Source organism: Arvicanthis niloticus, chromosome 20, assembly GCF_011762505.2.
Source record: "Arvicanthis niloticus isolate mArvNil1 chromosome 20, mArvNil1.pat.X, whole genome shotgun sequence".
NCBI classification, from domain to species: domain Eukaryota; kingdom Metazoa; phylum Chordata; class Mammalia; order Rodentia; family Muridae; genus Arvicanthis; species Arvicanthis niloticus.
The window spans coordinates 25,139,893-25,165,805 of record NC_047677.1 but is presented as its reverse complement, the minus strand read 5'-3'; the positions used below and the strand labels follow the sequence as shown (position 1 = coordinate 25,165,805).

Below are 25,913 nucleotides of genomic sequence, written 5' to 3'. Positions count from 1 at the left end.
AAACACAACAATCCCAGGGCTTTATCAGCAAGCGAGATAAAAGGCAAGAGGAAAAGGGGAATTCACATCTCAGAAGACTTGAGGACTCCATGATGAAATATCCTTGGTGGGATCATTGTCTTTGTTAGGGTTATTGTTGCTGTGATGAAACACCATGACCCAAAGCAACTTGGGGAGGAAAGGGGTTATTTCACTCACAATACCATACAAACAGTTCATCATCAAAAGCAGGAAGGGCGAGAACCTGGAGGCCGGAGCTGATGCAGAGGCCATGGAGAGGTACTGCTTACTGGCTTGCTTCTCATAGCTTGCTCAACCTGCATTCTTATAGAACCCAGGACCACCCATCCAGGGATGGCCCCACCCACAAATGGGCTGGGCCCCTTCCCAGATCTTATGGAGGCGTTTTCTCAACTGAGGTTCCTTCCTTCCAGGTACCTCTAACTTGTGTCAACTTTACATAAAACTAGCCAGCACAATCCTTTTGAAAAGAAGTGAAGGAATCCTGGCCTACAGGATGCGCATGCCTGTAGTCTTGGGACATGGGGGTCTGAGACTGGGAACTGGAGGATAGCCTAGACTTCGTGGTAAGGTCCTGGCTAGCTGGAGTGAGGAGACCCATTCTATAGACTGGAACCTCTAAGGCTGTGAGCTAAAAAATGAGCACTTAAAGATGACTACCCACCTACTATGCTTCCCACGAACTAATCACTGCCCTGTTGTTATTGGCTAAGTCTTAGCATGTTGAGCCTTTGTTCCATAAGAGGAGACTTCAACATTGTTAAGTACAACTGCCAGTGAGACTCCATACCTTTACCATAAGATCCTGGGGAAATACTCGAGATTAAAAAAAAATCTATTTTTTTTTTAAAGCCTCAATGCTGACAAAAGAAAAAGAAACCAAGAAAATGTCTACTTGCTCATATATTAGAGAGGACAGTGGCACTGTGCACAGCCCCGCCTGAAAACGTGAAAGATTTTGCATTTTTGTTACATCAATGAAACGTTTGCTTTCTACCAAGAAATACCACAAAATGTAGAAGCTTTCATTTTTTAAAGGGGGAAAAATTTGTCCTTCAAGTTTCAATGTGATATTTAGGTGAATTAATGTATGTGGAAAATAGCTTGCGTGGGCCAGGAAGCATAAGGGGCTGTATTGTCAATTTGTTGACAGGACATGGCTTACATTTTGAGAACATTATGAAAGGTTTATTGCAAGATATATAACATACTCAAGGGCACGTTAAATTTATATTTTCGATCACTTTGGCTTCACAGCCTTGGTATTTATTTGCTTCAAAGAGAAATCTTTCTTCTTCCAAATCATCAAACAGCTTCCCAGGGAGAGCTTTGTATAGATGTTTTGTTACTTTTACGTCTTAAAAAAAACAAATCCTTCTCCATCTGACTCTGAGACTTTGGCAGGTGTTTCAGACAACACTGCAGAATTCAGTAGCATGAGTCAACTTCATGTACTTTTTCCGTATTGTTAACCTAATTAGTAATTGTTAATGTAAGTGGTAACAATGGGGGGGGGGGTAGGTGCCACTCTATCAAAGAACATAAGACTGTCATTAGTGCCAAATCTTTGAACCAGGTACAAATATTCTTAAAAAAATGAATCTGGGCCGGGTGGTGGTGGCGCACGCCTTTAATCCCAGCACTTGGGAGGCAGAGGCAGGCGGATTTCTGAGTTCGAGGCCAGCCTGGTCTACAGAGTGAGTTCCAGGACAGCCAGGGCTACACAGAGAAACCCTGTCTCGAAAAACCAAAAAAAAAAAAAAAAAAAAAGAAACTGGTAGAGTAAGATACACATAATGGAAGAAATTGTTTTCCATTTCTTTATTTATTGTGGCATGGTCTATGCCACAGGGCACAGGTGGAGATCAGAGGACAGTCTTCAGCAGTGGGCTCTTTCTCTGCTCATGTGGGATCTGGGGATTGAACTTAGATATCTGGCTTAGCAGCAGGCATCTTTACCTGCAAAGCCACCTCAGAAGCTCAAAAGATCTTTCTAATGACAAAGAAGGACTAAGCTACCTGAATATAACAGTCTACTAAAACTATTGCATTAAAAAAAAAATGGCACAAATGAAAAACCAGCATAACGCAGAAATAGAACCACTATATTGTCAAATGCCATGCATAGTCAAATAAGGAAAGGAAAAACCATTCCAAAAATCATATTAGTTTAGGCCAGCATGTAACTCCAGCACCCAGAAGGCTGAGGCAGGAGAATCTTGAGTTGACTAACCTGGGCTTCATAGGGAATTCCATACCAGACTAGGGTATGATAACTTGTCTCAAAACCAAAACAAAACAGAATGCTTTTCAATTTGTAAAACAGCATCTTAGGTCATCCCTTCACACCATCGATCTTGGCTGAATTAAAGAGTAGGGAAAATCAGAAGAAAACAGAGTTGAATGTGTAGCAAACCTCTGGAAAGTGATGAGATAGATATATATATATATATATATATATATATATATATATATATATATATATATATACACATATATGCTAGAAACCAAAAAGACTTCAAAGGAAAGTAAAAGCAGATTTTTGTAATGCAATCAAATAAACAGGCTCAGTAAATATTGGCAGACACGAAGACACAAACAAGTGTGGTAAAGGAATATAGGTGTGGAGATTTGGTACCTGCAGCAGTTAAGGAGAGCACAGAGGCCATTTCTAAAGTGATGCTCTCCCCCCAACAAAGGAAACATGAAGATTTAGTGTAGGGAGCCTAAACAACCTCACTTTAGAGGCAAGCCAGTCCTGAGTGGTCTCATTTTAAGGTTGGTGTTGAAGAAAGGTTTTTTTGTCGTGCTCTGCTCAGGTTCATAAATAAATATTTGTCCCAGAGGTTAAAATGGTGGACAGGAACACTCAGTGCATCCTCAATGTCTATTTGCCGTGAAGAGACACTAAAACCAAGGCAACTTTTATAAAAGAAAGCATTTAAGTAGGGGCTCTCTTACCACTGCAGATGTTTAATCTGTTATCAGCGGAGGGGAGGAGCATGGCGCCATTATGGTGCTGGAGCAGGAGCCGAGAGCTTTGCATCCTGATTGATGGGAAAAGTACAAAGACATTGAAGGTTCAGAACCAAAAGCCACTAGGCAGGGATGGGAGACAGAGAGTATCCAAGTAAAATGGGAGATGTGGTTTTTAACACCACTAGGGAGTCATTAAAGTGGGAAAGGCTGGAGATCAAGGATGGAGTTCTTGTTGCCTCTTTTGTCAAGTTCAACTTTTCTTTGTTGTAACTACCATGCTTGGCGACGATATATATCTTTTGTATAGTTTTGAGACAGAGTCTCTCCATATATCCCAGACTGGCTTTGAACACCTGATCCTCCTGTTTCAGCCTCCCATTTGCTGAAATTACAGAGGACATTGAGTATTTTTTTTTAAAGTAGGTTCTCATGTAGCCCAGGGTAGCCTCAAACTCACTATGTAGCTGAAGATCACCTTGAACGTCTGATCATCTGTCATAGTTTGGGTTTCTATGGCTGCAACGAAACACCATGCCCGAAAAAGCAAGGTGGGGAAAAAAGGGTTTATTCAGAGTCTAACACTTCCATATTGCTGTTCTTCACTGGAAGAAGTCAGGACAGGAACTCAAACAGGGCAGGAACCTGGAGGCAGGAGCTGATGCAGAGGCTATAAAGGATGCTGCTTACTGGCTTGCTCATCATGGCCTGCTTAGTCTGCCTTCTTATAGAACCCAGGACCCTCAGCCTAGGGATGGCACCGCACACCATGGGCTGGGCCCTCCCCCACGTATCACTAATTGAGAAGATGCCTTATATCTGGATCTCATGGAGGCATTTCCTTGACTGAAGCTCCTTTCTCTGTTGACTTTAGCTTGTGGCAAGTTGACAAACAAAACCAACCTGTATGTCATCCAAGTGTGAGGAATAGATGGCCCTACTACCCCAGTATGTGGGATGCTGAGGATTGAACTCGTGGCCTATGCACGCTAGGCAAGCAGTCTGTCAATGGGACTACATCTTCAGCTCTGACAGACATATTTTCAATCCTATCTAACAGTGAAATGCCAGAGCACTAAATGCTGTGCTCTCTGTTGTTGTCCCTTGGGTCTTAGGCATTAAGACTCTTTCCAGTCCCCCCCACACGCTCCAACAAAATGACTCGTTCACCCTCTTTTCCTCACTAACTCACAGCTATTCTCTGGATCCCAGCTGCCTTTCTTGGAACATTAAAGCAACAAACCGCCGTTGTTTTTCTAGCCACTTCACAGAAGTAATCAATGTCTTTAGAATCGTTGACATCTCTTTTTAAAGAAGCCTGTGACGAGCACCTCGCCGGCATCGACTAGCCCCGTTTCCCCCATCTCAGCCACAACCGAACATACAAAGGAGCAGTCCGAAGCCGCTAATCTACCCTCTTAACAGTCGGTTGATTTGGTTCAGGCTTAATTCTATGAAGCGTTGATTGACTGTAGACACTCATCTCTCTTAGCAGGTCCTAACTGGATGGATCAGCATTAGCGGTGTGGAATTCCTTGCAGTTTCCACTCGGGTTTCTTTAGTTCCCAACCCTTGCTGTTTAGAGGGGAAGACCCGCCGAATAATGACACTAAAATGCTCTGTTAACCCTGTGCATATTTTAAAAACATGGACAGCTTGCTCACACTCGCATGTTTAGCATTTGTCAATTTCTGTGTCGTAAGTCCCTGTCTCCTGGCCAAGTTCAAGCCCCTGACATCTTCGGTTGGTGCCCACCTGGCTTTCGGTTTTAAAGCTTCAGTCCCTCCCCCCTTTTTTAAAATGATGTCCATCATTCAGTAAAACGTCACAGTGAGCAATTACTTGGTTTAAGCATTATTTTTATTGTCCCAGAACTCAGCACACTGTTGGAAGGGGAGGCACTGTGGCTCACTGTTACTGCAGTAAGTACCGTACCGTACAGGCATGTATGCAGACGTTTCTTCAGAAGCCAGGCTGTAGTGAAATGTAGGGAATAAGTGATGAGTTCTAAGTATGTTCACCTCTGTGTGAAATATACCTTCCCACCTGTAAATCCATACGATGTAATTCCTAAATATTAAGTGTGTCCAATAGCCTTCCAATAGCTTGCCTCTTGAACAAGCAAACTGTAGCACACCACTGGTTTTAAATTTATCCCAGAGTCTGGAACAAAAACTTAGTCTGGAAGCCAACAAGTCATTTTTTTTCTTTTTAATTTAAAGCAACTCTTGACCCAAACACACAGACACTGATTTGGATTAGGTTAACAGCAAATGGGAAGACTGCAATGTGTCTGCTGTTGGGTCTCAAGCGAAATTAAAAATCTCCCCACTTTCCTCCTCATTTCAATATTTGATAAAAAAGCATATCTCTCTTCCCTTCTCCCTCCCTCCCCTTCCCTCCCTCTTCCCTCCCCATCCCCATTCCCTTCCCCCCCCCTCGGTTTTGGGGCCGGAATTCTTGATGTTGTATTTGACTGCCCCCTCCTCTCTTGTCATTCCATGTTTCCAGATGTTTGCCACATCTTGATGTGCTCCACTTCCTGATAGCAAGCAAGCAGCAGGCAGGCAGGCAGCAGACAGGCAGCAGGCAGGCAGGCAGGCAGGCAGGCAGGCAGCAGGCAGGCAGCAGGCAGGCAGCAGGCAGGCAGGCAGGCAGGCAGGCAGCAGGCAGGCAGGCAGGCAGCAGGCAGGCAGCAGGCAGGCAGCAAGCAGGCAGGCAGGCAGGCAGGCAGCAGGCAGGCAGCAGGCAGGCAGGCAGGCAGGCAGGCAGGCAGCAGGCAGGCAGGCAGGCAGCAGACAGGCAGGCAGGCAGGCGGCAGGCAGGCAGGCAGGCAGGCAGGCAGGCAGCAGGCAGGCAGCAGGCAGGCAGCAGACAGGCAGCAGGCAGGCAGGCAGCAGGCAGGCAGGCAGCAGGCAGGCAGGCAGGCAGCAGGCAGGCAGGCAGCAGGCAGGCAGGCAGGCAGCAGACAGGCAGCAGGCAGGCAGGCAGGCAGGCAGGCAGGCAGGCAGGCAGCAGGCAGGCAGATCTCTGAGTTTGAGGCCAGATTGGTTTACAGAGTGAGTTCCAGGAGAGCCAGGCTACACAGTGAGATCCTGTCTCAAGAACAAGCAAAGGAATGAAAATTGTGCTTCTGCTTACTACCCAAAGAATTCTCCACTTGGATTTTCAGCATTTATTTATTTATTTATTTATTTATTTCCTTCTTTCTTTTCTCCTTCTCCTTCTTCTTCTTTGTTTTTTCAAGACACATAGATTCATTTCTATTAACTTACTGTGTGCTTTACTTGTTGAGTAACCCATCCCAACCCCAGATAGAACATAAACTATACAAAGCCTTTGTCTATATTATTCACGAAGTATTCTTTAGTATCTAGGATACTCAGATACTCTTTGATATGTTAATTGCCATATATATGTATATATGAAGGAATAAAAATATGTCATCAAGCAGTTCGGAGGTTGATCACTGGTACATTTGTAACCAATGTAACCACAGTGTCTGGTTTTAAACTCTGGTCTCCTGGTTACTAATCCCTAACATTGTTACCAGGCATCCACAGTTCTGACATGCCCAAAAAGATCCCTGTCAGTTCCCAGCCCAGCCCTGTACCTTGGGTCTTACTTGGGTGGCGTTTTTGTTCCTTGGATTACTCTTTAAAAAACCCATTTGAGTCTGTGACTGAGCTTTGAATCCTTTTACCCAATTGAGAGAGCAAGACAGTAAGCAAGGGGATCTCATTATACAGAGCAGGCAGGCCTGGGGGTCATGATCCCCTTGTGTTCCAAGTGCTAGAATTACAGGTAGGCACAAACATGCCTGGATTTTTTTTATTCTTTTTTTTTTTTTCCTATTAGGAAAACACCAGTGCCCCTTATACATCCTAAGCTCTACCATTCAGCAACATCTCTGAGTAGAGCTTTGGATCTGATAATGCTCTGTTGTAACAGACTTTATAACAAACTATAGTGTCCTTACCATCTCCAAAACTTAAAATGAAAGCCAAGTGCAATAGTAAATGTCATGGTTTGGATATACTTGGCCCAGGGAGTGGCATTATTAGAAGGTGTGTCACTGTGGGTATGGGATTTAAGACCCTCATTCTAGCTGCCTGGAAGCAAGTCTTCCACTAGCAGCCTAAGGATGAAGATGTAGAACTCTCAGCATCTCTTGCATCATGCCTGCCTGGATGCTGCCATGCTCCTCCCTTGATGATAATGGACTGAACCTCTGAATCTGTAAGCCAGCCCCAATTAAATGTTGTCCTTATAAGAGTTGCCTTGGTCATGGTGACTCTTCACAGCAGTAAAACCCTAACTACGACAGTAATTATCTTTGCCTTAATCCCAGCATGTAACAGGCAGAGGCAGATGAATTACAAGTTCAAGATAAGCTTGTGCTACATATTGAGTTCAAAGGTAGCCTGGGCTACCCAGTAAGATCCTGTCTCAAAATAAATAACCCAAAACTTAAAATACATGGTGCTGTGAGCCTGTAGTCACAGCTACTTTGGAGGCCAACACAGGAAGAATGCTTGAGTCCAGTTTGAGACCAGCCTAGATAATATAACAAGATGCCATGTTTAAAACAAATTAAAATGGTTCATTATAAAGATAACACTTCTTTCAGCAATTGGATAGGAGATGGCTTATCTATCAACCCTTCTGGTGACTATATAAGATACATGAAAATCCCAACAAAATTCATGTTTCACACACACAGACACACAGACACACAGATACACAGACACAGACACACACACAGACACACACACAGAGAGAGAGAGAGAGTGAGAGAAAGAGAGAGAGAGAGAGAGAGAGAAAGAGAGAGAGAGAGAGAGAGAGAGAGAATTAAATGGATTAGAGGCAGCCTGCCAGCTATCGTTAGATATTAAGATTCCTGGCTGCCTATGTACCTTTCTTTGGCACTTTGCAAAAATCCTGGCATAACTAGGATCAACTGAGTGGTATCCTCAGCTGTCAGCCCAGGTATTTTGCAATCTAGACAGCATGGTATAGATACTCTGAAGTAATAAACTGCCTCTTGATTAGGAACAATGATGTGAATGAGGAGAAGTTTCACCCGCCAACAACCCTGTGGAACCATTTGGTTTTCGTTAAGCATTCCCTCCAGCTATATTGTTTTCTGCAGAAGCTCTGTAAACAGTAGCAATATAAACAGTGATCTTTTCCAAATAGAATTGATTTGGCCAAAACTCAGAGATCATGAGGTCCCTGAAAAGGCTAGTGAAAATAATATATATAATGAAAAGTATATAATATATACACATATAATATATTATATGTAAAATATATTATAAAAATAAAATATAAATTTTATAACTTATAAATATATAAATTTATATATAAATAAATATATTATATAAAATAAAAATATAAATAAATATATTTGTAAAATGAAAATGTAGAAAATAAAAAGGATATATGCAATAAAATGTAATATATGATATATAAATTATATAATATATAAAATAAAAAGGAGATATATATATATACAATAAAATATAAATATATATATATAATAAAGAATGTATAAAATAAAAGGACATTTATCTTTACATAGTAACTTTTTTTGTTTGTTTGTTTGTTTTTTTGAGACAGGGTTTCTCTGTGTAGTTCTGGCTGTCCTGGAACTCACTCTGTAGACCAGGCTGGCCTCAAACTCAGAAATCCGCCTGCCTCTGCTTCCCAAGTGCTGGGATTAAAGGCATGCACCACCACTGCCCCAGCACATAGTAACATTTTAGAGAGATTTTTAAAAAATATGTTATAGAATTGGTGCTATTTCCCTGACCATCATTTTGTATCTGTGTGCTGCTACATTCCTCTTTCAGACAAATAATCTGCCATGTTTTCTTTATAGTTATGTATCTATAGCCCTGCCCCATTAGCCAGTACTTCATTAGAGACAACTGGGTGTGTTAATTGCCATAATGACTACTGCAACCTCTTATTCATTGGCTTACTGTTTTTATGAAACCTTTCTGTGTTAGTGGCAGAACTAAGAGCCTCTGTAATAATAGAAGGTAATGAGGCTGGTGGTCATGAGCCAGCGTTAGACCTGAAGACAGACTGAAGCCTCCGCACCCCTTACCGCTGGACTGCAGAAAGGAACTGCTGAATTCATAAAAGCACCGTCGGTGTAATGCTATAAGGCTCTACCTAATATCAGTTCAGTTAATGTTCCCTTAGAGGCAGGCAGAATAATTCTGGTTTTTTTTTTTTTTTTTTTTTTTTTTTTTTTTTTGCTTACCTAAAGAAAATCTCAAATTGAATATTTTTTGACATCGCCATTTCATCTACTTCGATATTTGTGTCATAGAAAAGGATCTTGGTTAGCTGACGCTCATTAGGAGTCAGGGGAAGAGAAAGACACGAAAAGTTAGCGGCTGTCTCCTTTGTGTGCAGAGGTGTGAGTCAGCGAGCTTAGTGAAGCTTAGTGCTTCAGTGGGCTGACTGGCCCGATGTTACAGTCTCAAGGGTAATATGGTCCATTCCAAGTTCTTAAAATAGACCAGGGGAAATGGAAAATAAATAGAAGAGAACGGGGTGTGGGCATTTATTGTTTTACGTTTAAGACATCTGCAGCCAATCCTGTAAGTGACAATGAATGAGTCCAGTCAAAATTCAGAAACCAAGGAACTTTGCATGGTCCCTTTCCCAGGCAATTTCTCAGGATATGGTGCCTCAAATATGTAATCCCAGTATTTGATAGTTAGAGGCAGGAGGATTACTATGAGTTGGAGGCCTTCCTAAACTGCAAAGTGAATTCCACGTTAGCTTGGACTAAAAAGTAAGCTCCTGTCTCAGAAAGGTAGGCCCCAAACTAAAAATACTAAAGATTTTATTTCTTTGTACTTTTTTCTTCTGCTAACACATTTGTAAATGAAGATAACTTCTTAATATAGGATCCCTGCTTTTAATTAAACAAATAACATTTTAGGATACTACGTGGTTTCATGTTCTTCCTCTCTCTCTTTCTGTCTCCTTTCCCCTCTTCATTTACAACAGGACTTCTCAACCTGTGGGTCACAATCCCCTTGAGGGTCAAATGACCCTTTCATAGGGGTCGCATATTAGGTAACCTGCATATTAAATATTTATATTACAATTCATAACAGTAGCAAACTTTCAGTTAAGAAGTAGCAACAAACATAATGTTATGGTTGGAGTCACTGTAACACCAGGAGTTCCTATTCAAGGAGCTATGAAAGGGCTGCAGCTTTAGGAAGGCTAAAAACCACTGCTTTACAACAACCTGGAAAGCCGCACTTCTCTTCTTACAGATCGAGTGACTGTGGTGGTCTGAAGATGCTTGGCCCACGGGAAGTGGCACTATCTGGAGGTGTGGACGACTTGTTGGAGTTGATGTGACCTTGTTGGAGTAGGTGTGTCACTGTGGGTGTGGGCTTTAAGACCCTCATCCTAGCTGCCTGGAAGTCAGTCTTCCACTAGCAGCCTTCAGATGAAGATGTAGAACTCTCAGCTCCTCCTGCACCATGCCTGCCTGGATGCTGCCATGCTCCCACCTTGATGATAATGGACTGAACCTCTGAACCTGTAAGCCAGCCCCAATTAAATGTTGTCCTTATAAGAGTTGCCTTGGTCATGGTGTCTCTTCACATCAATGAAACCTTAAGATAGTGGCATAAGGGGTTTTTGTTTGTTTGTTTGTTTGTTTTTTTCCAGATTGTGGGCCTAAACTCTCACAGACTGCCTAGTCTGGATGTAGGTTCAGGTTCTAGGTCTCTAAAACCACTTCCATTATTCTTTATGATCTGTCACAAGAGTCTGTGGTACTGTTTGTTTGTTTGGTTTGTTTGCTTGTTTGGTTTTCTTGGGTTTTTTTTTTTTTGTGTGTGTGTGTGGATTTTTTGTTGTTGATTTTTTCTTTTCAGGGGAGTTTCTAGATAAACTTCAGACTTCTCTTTGTTGTTTGTTTGGGACAGGGCCTCATTTCATACTGAGGCTGGCCTGAAACTCCCAGTTAACTGAAGCTGGCTTTGGGTTTATAGCAGTCCTCCTGCCTCAGCTTCTTAAGTCACAGGCAGGACCTACCACATTGGACTTAGACTTCTTCATGGCTTTTAAAGAAATGGATGAAGAGATGTTTTTGGTGCATGCCTATTTTTCTCACGCATTTCTTCAGCACCATATATGCTTAAGGCAGTAGATTAGTCTTTTGATGGCAGTAACATATAAACACATTTCTTCAAGATTTATTCTTGTTTGTTTGGAGTTCAACAATAAGTTACACATAATGGTTGCTGGCAGAATTCTAAAGCTGACCATGCTTCAAATAAACAAAATTCTATACTTTCCAACATAAGGAAGAAGATGCATGTGAATTAATTGAGCTATACCTTTAAAATATTTATTTAGTTTAAAAAATTTTTTAACGTGTATGAATGTTTACCTTCATGTATGTATGTGCTCTACCATTGTGTTTGCTGCCCTTGGAAGTCAGAAGAGTCTTTGGATCCCTTCAAACTGGAGTTTTCAGCCTCTGTGTGGGGTGCTGAGAACCAAACCTAGCTCTTTTGCAAGAGGAGCAAGTATTCTTAACTGCTGAGCCATTTCTCCAGCCCCAAGCTAAGACTTTTTGTTTTGTTTTGTTTTTCGAGACAGGGTTTCTCTGTGTAGCCCTGGCTGTTCTGGAACTTACTCTGAAGACCAGGTTGTCCTCGACTCAGAAATCTGCCTGCCTCTGCCTCCCAAGTGCTGAGATTAAAGGCGTGCGCCCACTGTCTGGCCAAGCTAAGACTTTTGATGTTAGTTCAGCCTATTGCTCCCACTGGATAGAATATCATCATCATCATCATCATCATCATCATCATCATCATCATCATCACCATCATCAAGTGTGCACACACATGCCACAGTGCATATGTGCAGGTCAAAGGATACCTTTCAGTGGTCAGTTCTTTCCAGTGTGGAATCTGGGAACCAAACCTGGGTTCTCTGCCAGCCCAGTGCACATTCTTAACCTATTAGGCAACTCTCAAGCCCCAAGGAAATCATTTTCACTTGGTCATTCCCCTGGATCCGGGTGTGTGCTCATGGTGATTACCTCTGAGCTAACAGCATAGGGCTATACACTGTAGAGTCTACAGGATGAGCTCAAGGTTCACCGTGTGGGCTCTGGTGTCTGTCTGCATCCATGAATTGTCTCCATCACTCAAAAGCCAGCCAACTTTTAGCAAATTACTCTGACATGTTTTAGTTTTCTCATCAGTGGAAAAAAAAAAGAGGGGGGGGGGGAATCTAATAGAGTATTTTCCTCATTGGAAAATGGTGAGGATTAATCAAGATGCTGTAATGTAATATTGACACGGCACATAGCACAATACCTTGCTAACGGCTGGGTCTCAAGATTATCATTGACAGTATTCCTTTCAGATTTTAGAAAAACCACTTCTGTACTTTATGGTGCTGGAGTTCAAACCCAGGGCCTTCCACATGCTGACTAAGTGTTCTACCGCATGTACTGTTCCAGCTTAGGGAACGTCTTTAAATTACAAACGTAATGCTCTTATGACCTTGTCATAGGGTCTATTTTCATATGCTGCCTGCCAGATGGCCCACTTACGAATGAAGCACCAACCGTATTATGATAAATTAGACCAGTGAAGGTCAGCGTCATAGAGCAAAGAATAGGGGTTGCCATAAATAAGAATATGGAACTACAAAGTAGGAGGGAGGTGGAGACAGAGAGAGGATGGGAGGGAGGGGGAGAGAGAGAGGGACAGAGGGAGGGAGTGAGAGGGAGGGAGTGAGAGGGAGGGTGGGACAGAGGGAAGGAAGGATGAAGGGAGGGAGACAGAGAGAAAGGGAGGAAGAGAGAGGGAGGGATAAAGGGAGGGAGAGTGGGATAAAGAGAGAGAGAAAGAGGGAGAGAGGGGGGAAGTGAGGGAGATGAGAGAGAGGGAGGGAGGGAGGGAAGAAGGGAGGGAGGGAGGGAGGGCACAGACTCTAAAAAACGTGTTTTCTCTGGAGAGATTGTAGAGAGTGAGCAAGCCTGGGTCAGAGGACCTCATTCAGTCTGTACTCAGTGCCTAGCCCCCTGAACTGAGTTCTTAGGCACAGGCACCAGGGAAAGGGGTTCTTTGGATCTTCCACTTCTCATTTGTATAGTTGGGATGCTGATGGCTGATGGCCACCAGAGACTGCACAGGGTGAGTCTCAGCAAGGCACAGGCTACAGCCAGCTACTGGGCATTTAGTCTCTTCTCTTTCCCTTTGACCTCCTTACAAAGAAGAGAGCCGCACCAGGAAAGGCTTGGTGGCCTGTGCCTTTATTTTATTTTTTAAGATTTTATTATCTTATGTGGATGAGTGTTTTGCCTACATGTATGTTTGTATATCACATGTGTGCCTGGCACCCACCAAGGTCAGAAGACAGTATATGAACCCCTGAAACTGGAGTTACAGCTAGTTATGAGCCACCATGTGGGTGATGGCATTGAATCTGGGTCCTTTACAAAAGGAACAACTGGTCCCACTCCCCATCCACTGACCCATCCCTCCAACCTTAGGGCATGCCTTTAATTCCAGCATTTAGGAGGCAGAGGCAGGTAGATCTCTGTGAGTTTGAGGCCAGCCAGGGCTACATATCGAGACTTTGTTTCAAAATGGGAAAAAGAGTAGCAACAGTAAGCAGTTGATCAAGTTGGTCCTCTGGCACAGAAGTAGAAACTGAATCTGTGTTCCATTCTGCAAGGTGTACAGAGCTGCTCCATCCTTCACCTGTCTCTCTCCCACTGCCTTTCCCTTTCTATTCTCTTCCCCGGGAACTGCTTGACTTCATCCAATCAGGGCCCCTCCCTGCAGTTCCCACTTTATCCACAGTGCTGTCTCATGCCATCGGATCCCACTGAGACAGGCTCAACAGAGGCACTCCTTAGGGACTTTCTCAGTAGACAAATGGCTGATTCCATAAATAAAGTCCCACAAATGTATCGAGAAGATTTTATTTAGACATTCAGTCGTTGGCATTTTAACAACTGTTTCTAGTGTTTCAACCCAAAGGAGCAAACTATGTCAGGGTTTGTAGCGTCATGACACAGCTAACGCAGAGAAGCGGGTCGAAGACAGAGGGGACTTTCCAGCCCAGCACATAACACTTGACTGGGTGCAATTGGAAGTGGCCCCTAATACAGATCAGGAAGTGGAAGCTGTAAGCATTTATTGCCTGAATTATCCACCCTTCTTATGCCCCCTTGGCCACTCCATTTAGAGTCAACAAGAACTTTGGACCCTGTCCTAGATAGCAGTAACCTGAAAGACGAGGATGTGGGAGGGGAGGGTTTCGTGATGTAGGGAAAGGGATGCGCCTTCAGAGCCTGAAACACTCTCAGTCCTGCCCACCCATTAAGTAACCTTGTGACCCACACAATGGCTGTTAAGAGCTTAGACCTCAATGAGTTCTCTGTGGCCGGAAAACCTTAATTAGAGAAGTCTTTCAGCTCAAGCCTTCTGTGTTGATTTTTTCTCCCTCCTCTGCAATGAATGTCCTGGAGAGAAAACAGGCATTGCTGGGACTGTGGATGTAGCTCAGTGCTAGAGTATGTGCTTAGCATGGAAAGCGCTGGCTTCAGTCCCAGGCACTGAGAAGAAAGGCCATGCTACACGGTAGTATTAAGAGGACTCTATTGAACTGTGTACTGAGAGCGTGGCTTCCGGAAAGCCAGGCTGTGTCACCAATGTAGGAGCTTGAGTCTTGAGTTTGGGTGCTCAGTTTGGACAAATGACTTAACCTCAGAAGTTTCCCCTTATAGAAAGAGGGGCGCCTGTAGTCTAATGCTGGTGAGAGTGGTGTGTGAGCCAAGGTGCACGAAACACTGAGTTCTGCGTCCGAGTCCACCCGCGTCCCCCGCACTCGGAGGTAGTATCAATCTAGTTTTTCTTACTAAGTTAATCCTCGTTTCTGGTCAAAACATTCACGTCAGTAGGTGTCCTTAATTTCGGGGGGGGGTGTGTGTCAAGAAGATCCAATCAGTTACCAGGGTTCTATTATTTACAAGGCTCTTTTTATTCATCTGTTTTTAAAAGCCAAGATGTGAAGTCGTACAGGTCCCATGCTTGGGAGGACTTGGTGTACACACATCAGACTCCCTGTTGGTTTTTGTTGTTCTTGTGTGTGCGCGCTTATTTGTTTTTGAAGAGAAGGAATGTGAAGCCGGGTGGGTAGCGAGGTGGTGGAGGATCTGGGAATAATTGAGAGAAGAGAAGAATATGTTCAAAATATATTGTATGAAAGTTAAAAAAAAAAGAATAAAAACCACTTTTAAGTCGTATAGCTTTAATCTCAAAATCCTCAGGGCTACAGTAACAAGAGCCTGGGATACAGGCACCTGGGCAATCCTGGAGATCATTGCTACCATGTGTTGGGAGTGTGCCGTGGGTATTTGTGCCCTCAAGACACTTGCCAAACAGGTACTTTAGTCACATTCACCATAGGTGATAATTAGATCACATGTGGACTAAACTGCATGATACCGATCACCAGCATCAATTTTCTCACTGTTGAGAAGCTCCGTCCAAAGATGAGATCAAAACTCTGTCCTTAAATCCAGAGACGACAACTAGCTCAACTTTTTTTTTTTTTTTTTTTTTAAGTTTTTGAGACCGGGACTCACTGTGTAGCTCAGGCTAGACTTGAACTCATGGTCCTCTTGGTTCCGCCTCCAACACGATAGGATGACACATGTGACAAGCCTGATTCATATCAGGCTTCGAATAAACCTAATTTAATTCATAATTATCAATTTATATACTTTTGAGACAGGGTCTGTAGCTTAGGTTAGCCTCCAACTTTCTTTGTAGTTGAGGATAGCCTTGCATTTGCGGTCTTCCTACTCTCTACCTCCTGAGTGCTAGGATTAAAGGCACACAATAAGAGAGAGAAAGAAAGGGAAGTTGGGTGGGTAGAAAGGTGGTGGGGGATGTGGGAGGAGTTGGGGGAGGGGAAAGTATATGACCAAAGTATAATATATGAAAATTTCAAAAAAAAAAAAAAAGAACAGAAAACATTGTTAAAAGGTGTATAGCATTAATCTCGAAATCCTGAGTGCCGCAGTACACACCCCCAGTAACACAAGCCTGGCATACCCAGTCAGTTTATACAGCCCTGGTCTGCATGGTACAGATCACCAAGGCCCAAGGCCTCAAACACGCCAGGTACTCTACCGCTGAGCTACACCCCAGCCTAACCACAAATATCTTAAGCCATTGGAAAGACAGGTAGACAACTGATGGATAAAGGTTACATGACAACAACTGCTAGAAACAGTCCCGTCCCCTATGGCTGAGCAACAGAGGGAATCCACTGGGATTATTAAACCTTAGGAAAGGTGTCCTCGTTAATGCTTTATATCATGTCATCTCTGTCCAATTGATTGACAGCATCCGTTTTCTGGTAACAGCGGCTGTATCCGTGTTTACTCCTATCATGGTTATTCCGGATTCTTGTGAAAATTTAGCATCTTCTGTATGTCTCTCATTTTAACCATTTCCGTGGGCTTGGCGTGGCTATAGCTCCATGGGTTTGGTTTGTATCTAATTGGTTGGTAATGAAGTCAAACCCCCTTGCTATGGCTTTCTGTGTTGTTCAGAAGTCCTCTTTTGTAAAGCACCTATTCAAGTCTCTTGCCCACGGTTTGTAAGAATTCTTTGTGTATTTTGGCTAGAAGCTCTTTGGAATCCATCATCCCGGTGTTCTCAATGAGGCTTGAGCAGCCTTGGCAGTTCAAAATGTACTTCTTTTGAATAAATGGCCCCAGGAATGAAATTACCATGTTGATCTTATTGTAATGCCTCAGCAAACAAAAACCAGTCTATTAAATTCCCCCTTTCCCTTTTGTGAGAGGACAGGACTGTGTTTGTGTGAGTCATATGTGTGTGTGTGTGTCTGTGTGTGTGTCCATGTGTGTATGTGAGTGATGTGTGTCTGTGAGTGTATGTATGTTTGATGTATGTATGTGTGTGTGTCTGTGTGTGTTTGTGAGTGGTGTGTATGTATGTGTTATGGTGTGTGTATGTGTGTGTGTCTGTGTGTGCATGGTATGTTCATGTGTGTGGTGTGTGTGTCTGTCTGTGTGATGTGGTGTGTGTGTTTGTGTGTATGGTGTGTGTGTGTGTGGCTATGTGCATGTGTGTGGTGTGTGTGTCTGTGTGATGTGGTGTATGTGTGTGTTTGTGTGTATGGTGTGTGTGTGTGGCTATGTGCATGTGTGTGTGGTGTGTGTGTGTATGTGTGATGTGGTGTGTGTGTTTGTGTGTATGGTGTGTGTGTGTGTGGCTATGTGCATGTGTGTGTGGTGTGTATGTGTATCTGTCTAGGCATATGTCAGTTTCTCACAGACCTGGAATTTGTTGACTCAGCTAGGCTAACCAGCAAGCCTCAGGGTCCCCTCATCTCTGCTTCTCTCCATCCCACCGCCCCTAGGGCTGGGATTATAAGTGTGCACCTTCATGCTCATGGTTCTAAAACTGTGGTTCTGGATATCAAACTGAAATCCTAAAGTGCCCGGGAAGAAGTTTACTCACTGAGTTATCTTCCTCTGACACTCGATACACCCAAGGCCCCTGGTTCAGCTTAAGAAAGACATTTTAAGAGAGAAAGGTATGGAGCTGGAGAGATGGCTCAGTGGTTAAAAGCACTGACTGCTCTTCCAGAGGTCCTGAGTTCAATTCCCAGCAACCACATGGTGGCTCACAACCATCTGTAATGGGATCCGATTCCTTCTTCTGCTGTGTCTAAAGAGTGCTATAGTGTATTCATATACATAAAATAAACAAATAAATCTTTTTAAAAAAAAAAAAAAAAGGAAGAAAGGAACATGGTGCTTTTTGTTGAAGTTGTAGCTTTTGTGAGACCAAGTCTCTTTTGATAGCTCAGGCTAACCTACAAATCACTATGTAGCCTACAGGTCCTGAACTCTGAAGTGCAGGGATTCTAGTAGGGGCCAGTGCATCCTGGCATCACGTCTTCTCGTCATTTTCTTTTTCTGATTCTCAATTTTAGTCTGTCCTCTGAATGATGAAATAGTTAACCTTAGTTAAATAGAATTAGACTCTGTAACACAAAACCAACAGCAACACAAAACAACCACAAAAGGCCAAGTCCCCCCCCCCCAAAAAAAAACAAAAACCTGTAACTTTTTAATGACCTCAGTAATGTTGGGTGGGTGATTATTACGTTAGTAGTCTGCTTTAAATTTATGCTGTGTTAATGCTCGAAGATCATTCTAGAGGTCTTCCCTTGCTTCCTCGCTGCACCACCCCCCCAACACAGGCAAGCTTTTAGTGTATTAGCCCTGTCCTTAGAAGTTGGCACCATCACAGCAGATCAGGCCACTGCAGAATCTGCCTTCTTTAGCTGCAGCCAGTCTCCACTCATTTTCTGCTAGCACCAGTGTTGGCCTTTGCAGTATCCCAGACCTTCTTCATTCTGTTCTTGCATTCCTTTCCCCAGTTTTTGGAGGTCTTTCTTCTCATAAATGTCAGATCCCAAAGAAACCCTAAACCAGGCTCGCTTGGTACCTGTGGCTCTTCCCACACTGCCCACCCCGCCCCCTACCCATAAATAACATCTGCCCAGTGGCTGGGCTTCCCTGCTTCTCCCAGTTTCTCATTCCTATAAAATCTTGACTCTTCTGCCACATGCTCTCTTGGCCCCTTGGTTTATATCTCTCTCTCTTTCTCCCTCCCCCTCCCCATTTCCTTTCCCCCTCCTATTCTTCCTGTCCCTCTCTCCACCTCTCCCACCCTCTCTCACCCTTTCTCTCCCCCCCCCCAACCCCTATCGCCCATTTCATTCTGGACCCTTCCAGACCCTCAAATCTACAATAAAAATCCTTCTCCTCAAACATACTCTGAAGAGCTCATGTCCTCGTTTTCATTCAATAAAGATCGTGTCTTGCAAGCCCGCATTTAGGCTCATTCTTCTTTGCATAATCCAAAGAACCATACATCATAGGAAGCCAGTTGTCCCACCACGACCAAAGAGGTTTCTGAGTCTGAAAACAAAGACAGCATCTGGTGTGGTTTTGGACATTTTGGCTAGCCTTTATGGAACTCCTGTCCTTTCTACCGTTGCCTTCCCAGGGTGAAGGACGTCAAGGACTATGTGTTTCCGCTGAAGCAGACGGTCAGTTATGAACTTCCTGCGCTGGGTCATTACTGCGTTATGATGGTAGTGTTTCCCAAACTGCCAAGGAGGGAAAGAGGGAGACCTTTCATTCTTTTCAATGATGAGGAAATGCTAGGTGGGAAAAAAATGAATTCCATTTCAAGGTCAAGGTCGTGAGAGTTAAATGAATATCTCAGAAAAAGAAATGCATTGTATAAGGAACAAAAATATGGGGCGTGTTTGTGTCTCATGTATGTCCTGGCTCTTCTAGCATGTGAACCTTCAATTGATCGACGGGCTTATGGGACAATAAATGCATTGACCTATCCAAGTCATTTCCCCCTCCTCTCACCCAAACCCTGGATCACTACATATTATTTTCTGAGTCTCCATCCAAATCTTATGCAATTTTTGCTTCCACATTCTGGCAGCTGAGAGTGACTTCCAAAGTGCTTAATTAAGGATGGCTTGCTAAGAGTTACCATCTCTGAGTAATTTCTCTCCTCTTTCATTCCTTGTAAGTGTTTATATTTTCTGAGGGCCAGTGTTTTCATTCCTTAGGCTGGTTTTTGTAAAAGTTAATTCCCTCCCTTTTGTCTTTTAATAAATACGATCCCTTCTATCTGTCCCTTGATCCTTTCCAAATCAGCTGTGGTTGCCGTAAGTGACGGGATGCTGGGAGACAGGATGCCAAGTGCAGTGGCTAAATTTAAAGAGCAGCATTTGCACCTGTTGTTCATTGGCAAAGCCCACGTTCCCGCCCACAGCTTCCTCTGCCCCCCTGCTTCTCACCAACTGCAGCCTATGTCCCGGAACCTTCACATTCCCTTGGAAGTCGGTCCTGATTATGGTGGTGTCCCTTCCATCCAAACTGAGGAGAAATATATTAGTTTTGACAGTAACTTAGTTTAGATTCAGAGGAGCTGAAATTTGGGCCAAACTCAGCATAATATTAAAGATGTATCTCACCTTGAAGTAGGCAGATTCGTGTGGCTAGAAACCAGCCCAAGAAGGCTCTTTTAGGCTGTTCTGCTTTGTGAAATTCTTTTAGATAGTCCCATCGGAGGTTGTCTATAAATTTAAGTGTTGTCTATAAATTTAAGGAAGAACAGACAGTTGAAGGAAGAACTGGAACCGTCTAGAATTACCTTTAGTTAACTTGCCAGATTGGCAGCTCTGAACCTGGAGGAGTACTGTAGGGCAGAGACAGTTACACGTAAGGAATTCTGTCACAGGACAGCGCACTGTAGGACAAAGGCCTTGACAGAAGGGATTCTGATGCAGGAAATACTTAGAATTGTGCGAGATCTGTGGCTGAGTCAGCCCAACAATCCTGATCAGACAGGTCTAATGAGAGACTTTCCTGTAGCAGCTCCTATCCGTGATGCTAGCTAGTGTGTGGTTACCCTTGGCTACATCAGACCCAGTCTCAAACAATCCAAAAGGCCTAATGATCACAGAATGTCATCACACTGTCAGACCGGCTCACATCCGATACGAAGCGGCTGGAATACAAAGTCAACAGTCAATTATGGAAGTTTGCAAGGAGACTTAAGTTTTACCTAGACATTTATTTTCAGAGAAGGCTGTACTTATATCACCCCCCCCCCCAAAAAAAAAAGCACAGATGGTTACTAGGACAGCAGAAGCAAAAAGCTAGCTTTGAGAGAACCCAGGGCATGGGAAACAGGTCTATGAAGAAGCGACTGCTAAGCAAGGAGCCACTCCACTGGTCAGAATTCCATCACACGTCAGCCGGGGCTTTTTATTACTCTGGATGGTGCTGGATTTCATAACCATGTGAGCTGAATTCCTATGTACTTAGGAGGTGTGCTATATTTGAGTGCAAAATTAATAACTTTGATCACTCTAGAGAGAGACAAAGACTTCCTAGATCCAGAAGTCTAGTAAACATCAAAGACTGCAAAAGGGCGTGAGCTAATCTGATACAAAGAGAAAGACAGTCTTAAAATCTGCTGCCAGGCTCCTGGATTCTGTGAAACAGGAACAAAGACAATCTACCTGAACAAGTTCTGCCCTTCTCACCTCAGTGTCTCCTTGGGGGTTCTGTGTGTGAAAGAAAAAAGATCGACCTGTGCATGTTGCCGACAGAAAATAAGATTAGACCACAGTGTGATTGAGTTATAAAATATAGAGTCAGTCATTTTTTGGAAATCAGGACCTGAGACTCCGCTAACAAACATTTTTAGAGGGATATGTAATTATATTTCTGACTTGCAGTGGGTCTGCGTTAGAGTTGGGACAAGTGGAGAGTATTGGAGGAAATAAAGAAAACCAAGGAGAACATAGGTGTGTTTATGTGTATGATGAAGTGAAAGTAGATATACAGAGGAAAAGATATGTATATTATATATACACACATACATATATATGTAAATGTGTATATTCATGTATACATATATGTAAAATAATATAGTTTACATAGATTATGATATATACTATATTACATATCATAATAGTACACTATATTATATTTACATCTCAATGTATTGTATATACCATAGTGTTTTTCATATATATGTATGTTATATACAAAAAAGGTTTAAAAAGTAGTTGAACCTTTCTCACCTACACTGACTAGAAGTATTTACTGTGCAGACGAGCTGCCAGAGACAGACTAGCAAGCAGCACAGAAAGGAGGAAGTCACAGAAACTTGGTTGTGGTGATGGAGAGGTTACTTCTAACGGGGGTAGGCAAGAGAAATGTGTGAAGATGTTCTGAGAGAGTGAGGCAAAAATAAAGAGCAGATAGGGGCTCTCGCAACGTCTGAAGGCTGCAGCCTTTCCTTCTGCCCTTCTGGATATACTGTTTCCTGTTCACTCAGAACCGCTGACAGCACGCGGATAACACTTCACATTGCCGGTGAACCAGGAAACACAGCCCCCAAACCTCTGAGGAGATTCCTGTTGTGTTTGCTTGCTCAGGTCAGTGTGTGTGCTTCACCTGTCCACCATACCTGTTCTGGAACCCTTGGGTAAATGTTCCTTTGAGTTGAGTCATAGCTGGGAGCTGACTTCAGTGTACGTTTTAGTAGGGAAACTGGTTACAGTTTCATGCTCCAAGAAATGTGCTCTATTTCATTTTAGCTTTAAAAGAAAAAAGCAATCTGTGTTTTTAAGGATTGGCATAGAAAAAATTGTGCAACTGGGTATGTTTTAATGTCTGTGTTTTTAAATTATAAAATTAATCTGCAGGTGGGAACAGTTTAAATTACTCAAAAGAGCAGGTGTCCCTCAAAACTTCCCCAAGGCAACATGTCTTCCTATTTATTTATTCCTTTAAAATTACCACGTAAGATATATATATATATATGATATATATATATATATACATATATATGTCTTCCTATTTATTTATTTCTTTAAAATTACCACATAAGATATATATATATATATTGTTTTAAAGATGGGATCTTACTATAGTGTCTTGACCAGCTTGGAACCAGGACACTTTTGAGGAAGAACAGGTTGGCCTTGAACTCACAGAGATCCTCCTGCCTCTGCCACTCACTGTAGTGCCAGGGAAGTGTTAGTGATTCCCCCAGAAACAGACAGGAGCTGATCTGATGCAACTCACAGCAGGGTCTTTATTCTATCAGAGCTAGCTTGCCTCCCTCCTTCAGCGCACTGCCATCAAGCAGGATGGTTTTGATGGTGGAGGAGCCCCGAATAGCTATTGGGGCAAGGCTTTCTAGTAAGCAGCAAGCAGAGAGTAAGTGTGCAAGCATCTAATTGGAAAGTCACTGTGGACTTTAACATAATTGGCTGCTGCTGGGAGTCATATCATAAACTTAACTTCTGCTTCCCTCTTCATTGGTGGTCATTAGGCAGAGGCTGGGCTTGTAGCTTGGGGTACAGGTGTGTTGGGGGAATAACCTGGAGTCACTGGTCTTGTTGGGGATTAGCCTAGAGCTGGAGCTAGGCTTGGCTTTTGTTGGGGGGCAACTTGGAAACTAATGCTAGGTACCAGCTTGTTAGTTTACCTGAGTTTAAACTTAGGTCAGGTTCTCTAAAATAAAGTCTGAACTAAAAGATTTGGCCTCTCATCATGTGTCGGGATTAAAGGCACGTGCCTCCATGGTCAGCCTTATATATGGCGTTCTAATTGTTTTGCATATTTATTTTTATTATTATTTTTGTGTGCATGAGTGTATGCCACAGAGGATGGACAGAGGAAATATGACAGCTTTTGAGAGTTAGTTCTCTTTTTCCACCTTTCATGAGTTCCAGACCAAACTCAGGTTGTCAGACAGGTGCAGCAAGCCCCTCTACCTGCTGAGCCATTTTACCGACCCCCACATTAGATGTGATTTAAAAATGATCATGTGTACTATATTATTTATAGTTTTATATCTTACACATGATTTCAGCCAAACCAAAAAGCTCAGAAGCACTGTTTTCTTTCTTTCTTTCTTTCTTTCTTTCTTTCTTTCTTTCTTTCTTTCTTTCTTCTTCTGAAGACTGCATCACACATAACCCAGCCTGGCCTTGAACTCTAGGGACTGAGGATGACCTTGAACTCCAGATCTTACTGCTTCTACTTCCAAGCACAGACATTATAGATATGTGCTGCTATGCACAGTTCACTGCCCCCACCCCCTTCCCTTCTCCATCTTGCTCTGGCTCAGCTCACTCCTGGCCCTCAGGCCTTGCTCCGGGCCTCTCTGGGCTCCCGCTCGCTCAGGCCCAAAGTACACTGTAGCTGTCTTCAGACACCCATATGAGGACATCAGATCCCATTACAGTTGGTTGTGAGCCACCATGTGGTTGCTGGGATTTGAACTCATGACCTCCTGAAGAGCAGTTGATGCTCTTAACCAAGCTAAGCCATCTCACCAGCACCCCACCCCCCCAGTTCACTTTTAATAAGGAATAAATACATCATTTCTTCGTCTTTGATTAAGTGTGAAAGTGTAGGCAGAACAATTCCTTTCATTGTTTATTTTTGTATTTGAAATAGGTGAACTAGGGTTTTGTCTGTGTAGGCCAGGTTGGCTTTAACCTTGTCCATCTTCCAACCTGAGCTTTCCCAATGTTGGATTATAAGAACATGCCAACACACTTCTTTTGGAGATAATTTTTTACTGCGTAGCCCAGAAACTTGCAATTCTGCCTTAGCTTCCCAAGTGCTGGGATATAGCATGTGTGTCACGACAGCTGACCCATGGACAGTTAACTTTTATATGTGGTTGAATAATATTTTGTTAAGAGATTGATGTCTGATTTACTTGGCAGGCACTTTATTGGAAGATAATGAGATTATTTTCAACTTCTCACAAAGTGTGAGTCCTTCTTTAAACATCTATTACCCCTAGAATGACCAGCGTGCTCCCTGGCACATGACTGGCGATGAATCGATCTTAGGCTTGAGGATTCCTTTCTGATGAACATTTTCTCTTTAGTAAGCTTGGCCAACCAGTTCCTGTAGTCCTTTGTTGCCGAGGGAAGGTTTTATTTTGCTTCTTTTCCTGGGAGAAGATAAGTAACAGTTGTTTAGCTCAATTGTTAGATCTACATTAGAAGACTGTGGTGTAATTGGTAGATGTAGCCTAACATAGGGGCATCAACGATTTAATTTTCATAGATAGGAGAGGATACATTTTGGAATACAGGTTTGAAATGCAGCAATGTCTCTAGTTTCAGATTTGTACAGTAAAAAAAAAAAAAAATAGACCGTGACCTTTTTCCAGGTTGTTTTCTTTTATTTTATCTTTCCCCCAAACATCTAGCTATGTAGCCCACGTTGGTCTTTTACTCACAGAAGTCCTCCTGCCTCAGGTTCCCTAGATTTGTGATTACAGGTGTACGCTACCGTGACTGGCTTAATCTGCATTTTTTTCCTAATAATGCCCAGGACTAAGTCTCAGTACTGCAGGGTAGACATTTAACTTCCATACTTAGAAAAGCAGAAGAAAGGCAATTCTAATAAGATTTCCCCAAGTGTAAAGCAGAGACAGAGACAGAATTCTCTTGGCCAGGGCCTAGGATTGGTAAAGAAGAAAAAAAAAAGACCAAAAAAAACCCCCAAAAACCTAAAACTCATGGTGAATGGAGTAAAATGGCCTAGCGGGGGTGGGGAGTGAGGGTGGCAGGAAGGGGAAGGGGGAGAGAGAGAGGGAGGGAGGGAGAGAGAGAGAGAGAGAGAGAGACAGAGAGAGACAGAGAGAGACAGAGAGAGAGAGAGAGGCAGTTTGTGACTGGTGTTGTTCCAGCAGTGACAAGAATTCCGAATGGGGGTTTACTTGCACTCAGCTGTTGCAACAGAGGGCATTCCTCAGTTCCCAGGTTTCACTTGCTGGGACATAAAGCTCTTTTGGGGGTCACCTGGAGAAATCCGTCATCTTACTGTTCTGTGCTAGGGTGGAAGAATTAACCCCTAATTTTTACTTTAGTGTTTGGCCAAGGAAGCAATTTTAGTCAAACTTTAAAGAATATTATTAGAACAAGTAATACACATTTCTTTTAAAAACCTTCATGTAGGGTTCTATAATCTACAGCGATGTTTACTAGAATTTTAAAAAATCTACATTCCCCCCCCCCCCCAATTTTAAAAGGAGCTGAAAGAATTGAGCAGCTCACACTAACAAACAGCTAGCAAGCCTTAGGAAATAGAGGAACTGCAGAGCAGGTCTCCTTTGTTACACCGCACCCTTGCTAGCAACTTAGTTTCTTGTGTAGTGGTTCCCAACCTTCCTAATGTTGTGACCTCAAACCATAACACTATTTTGTTGCTACTTTATAAC

General features: G+C 43.0%; 1 pseudogene; it reads right to left on the bottom strand.

The window, feature by feature from the left end:
- Positions 1–18,413: 18,413 nt before the first annotated feature.
- LOC117724740 (small ribosomal subunit protein eS24 pseudogene) lies at positions 18,414–19,197 on the bottom strand (annotated as a pseudogene).
- Between the last annotated feature and the right edge of the window lie 6,716 nt (positions 19,198–25,913).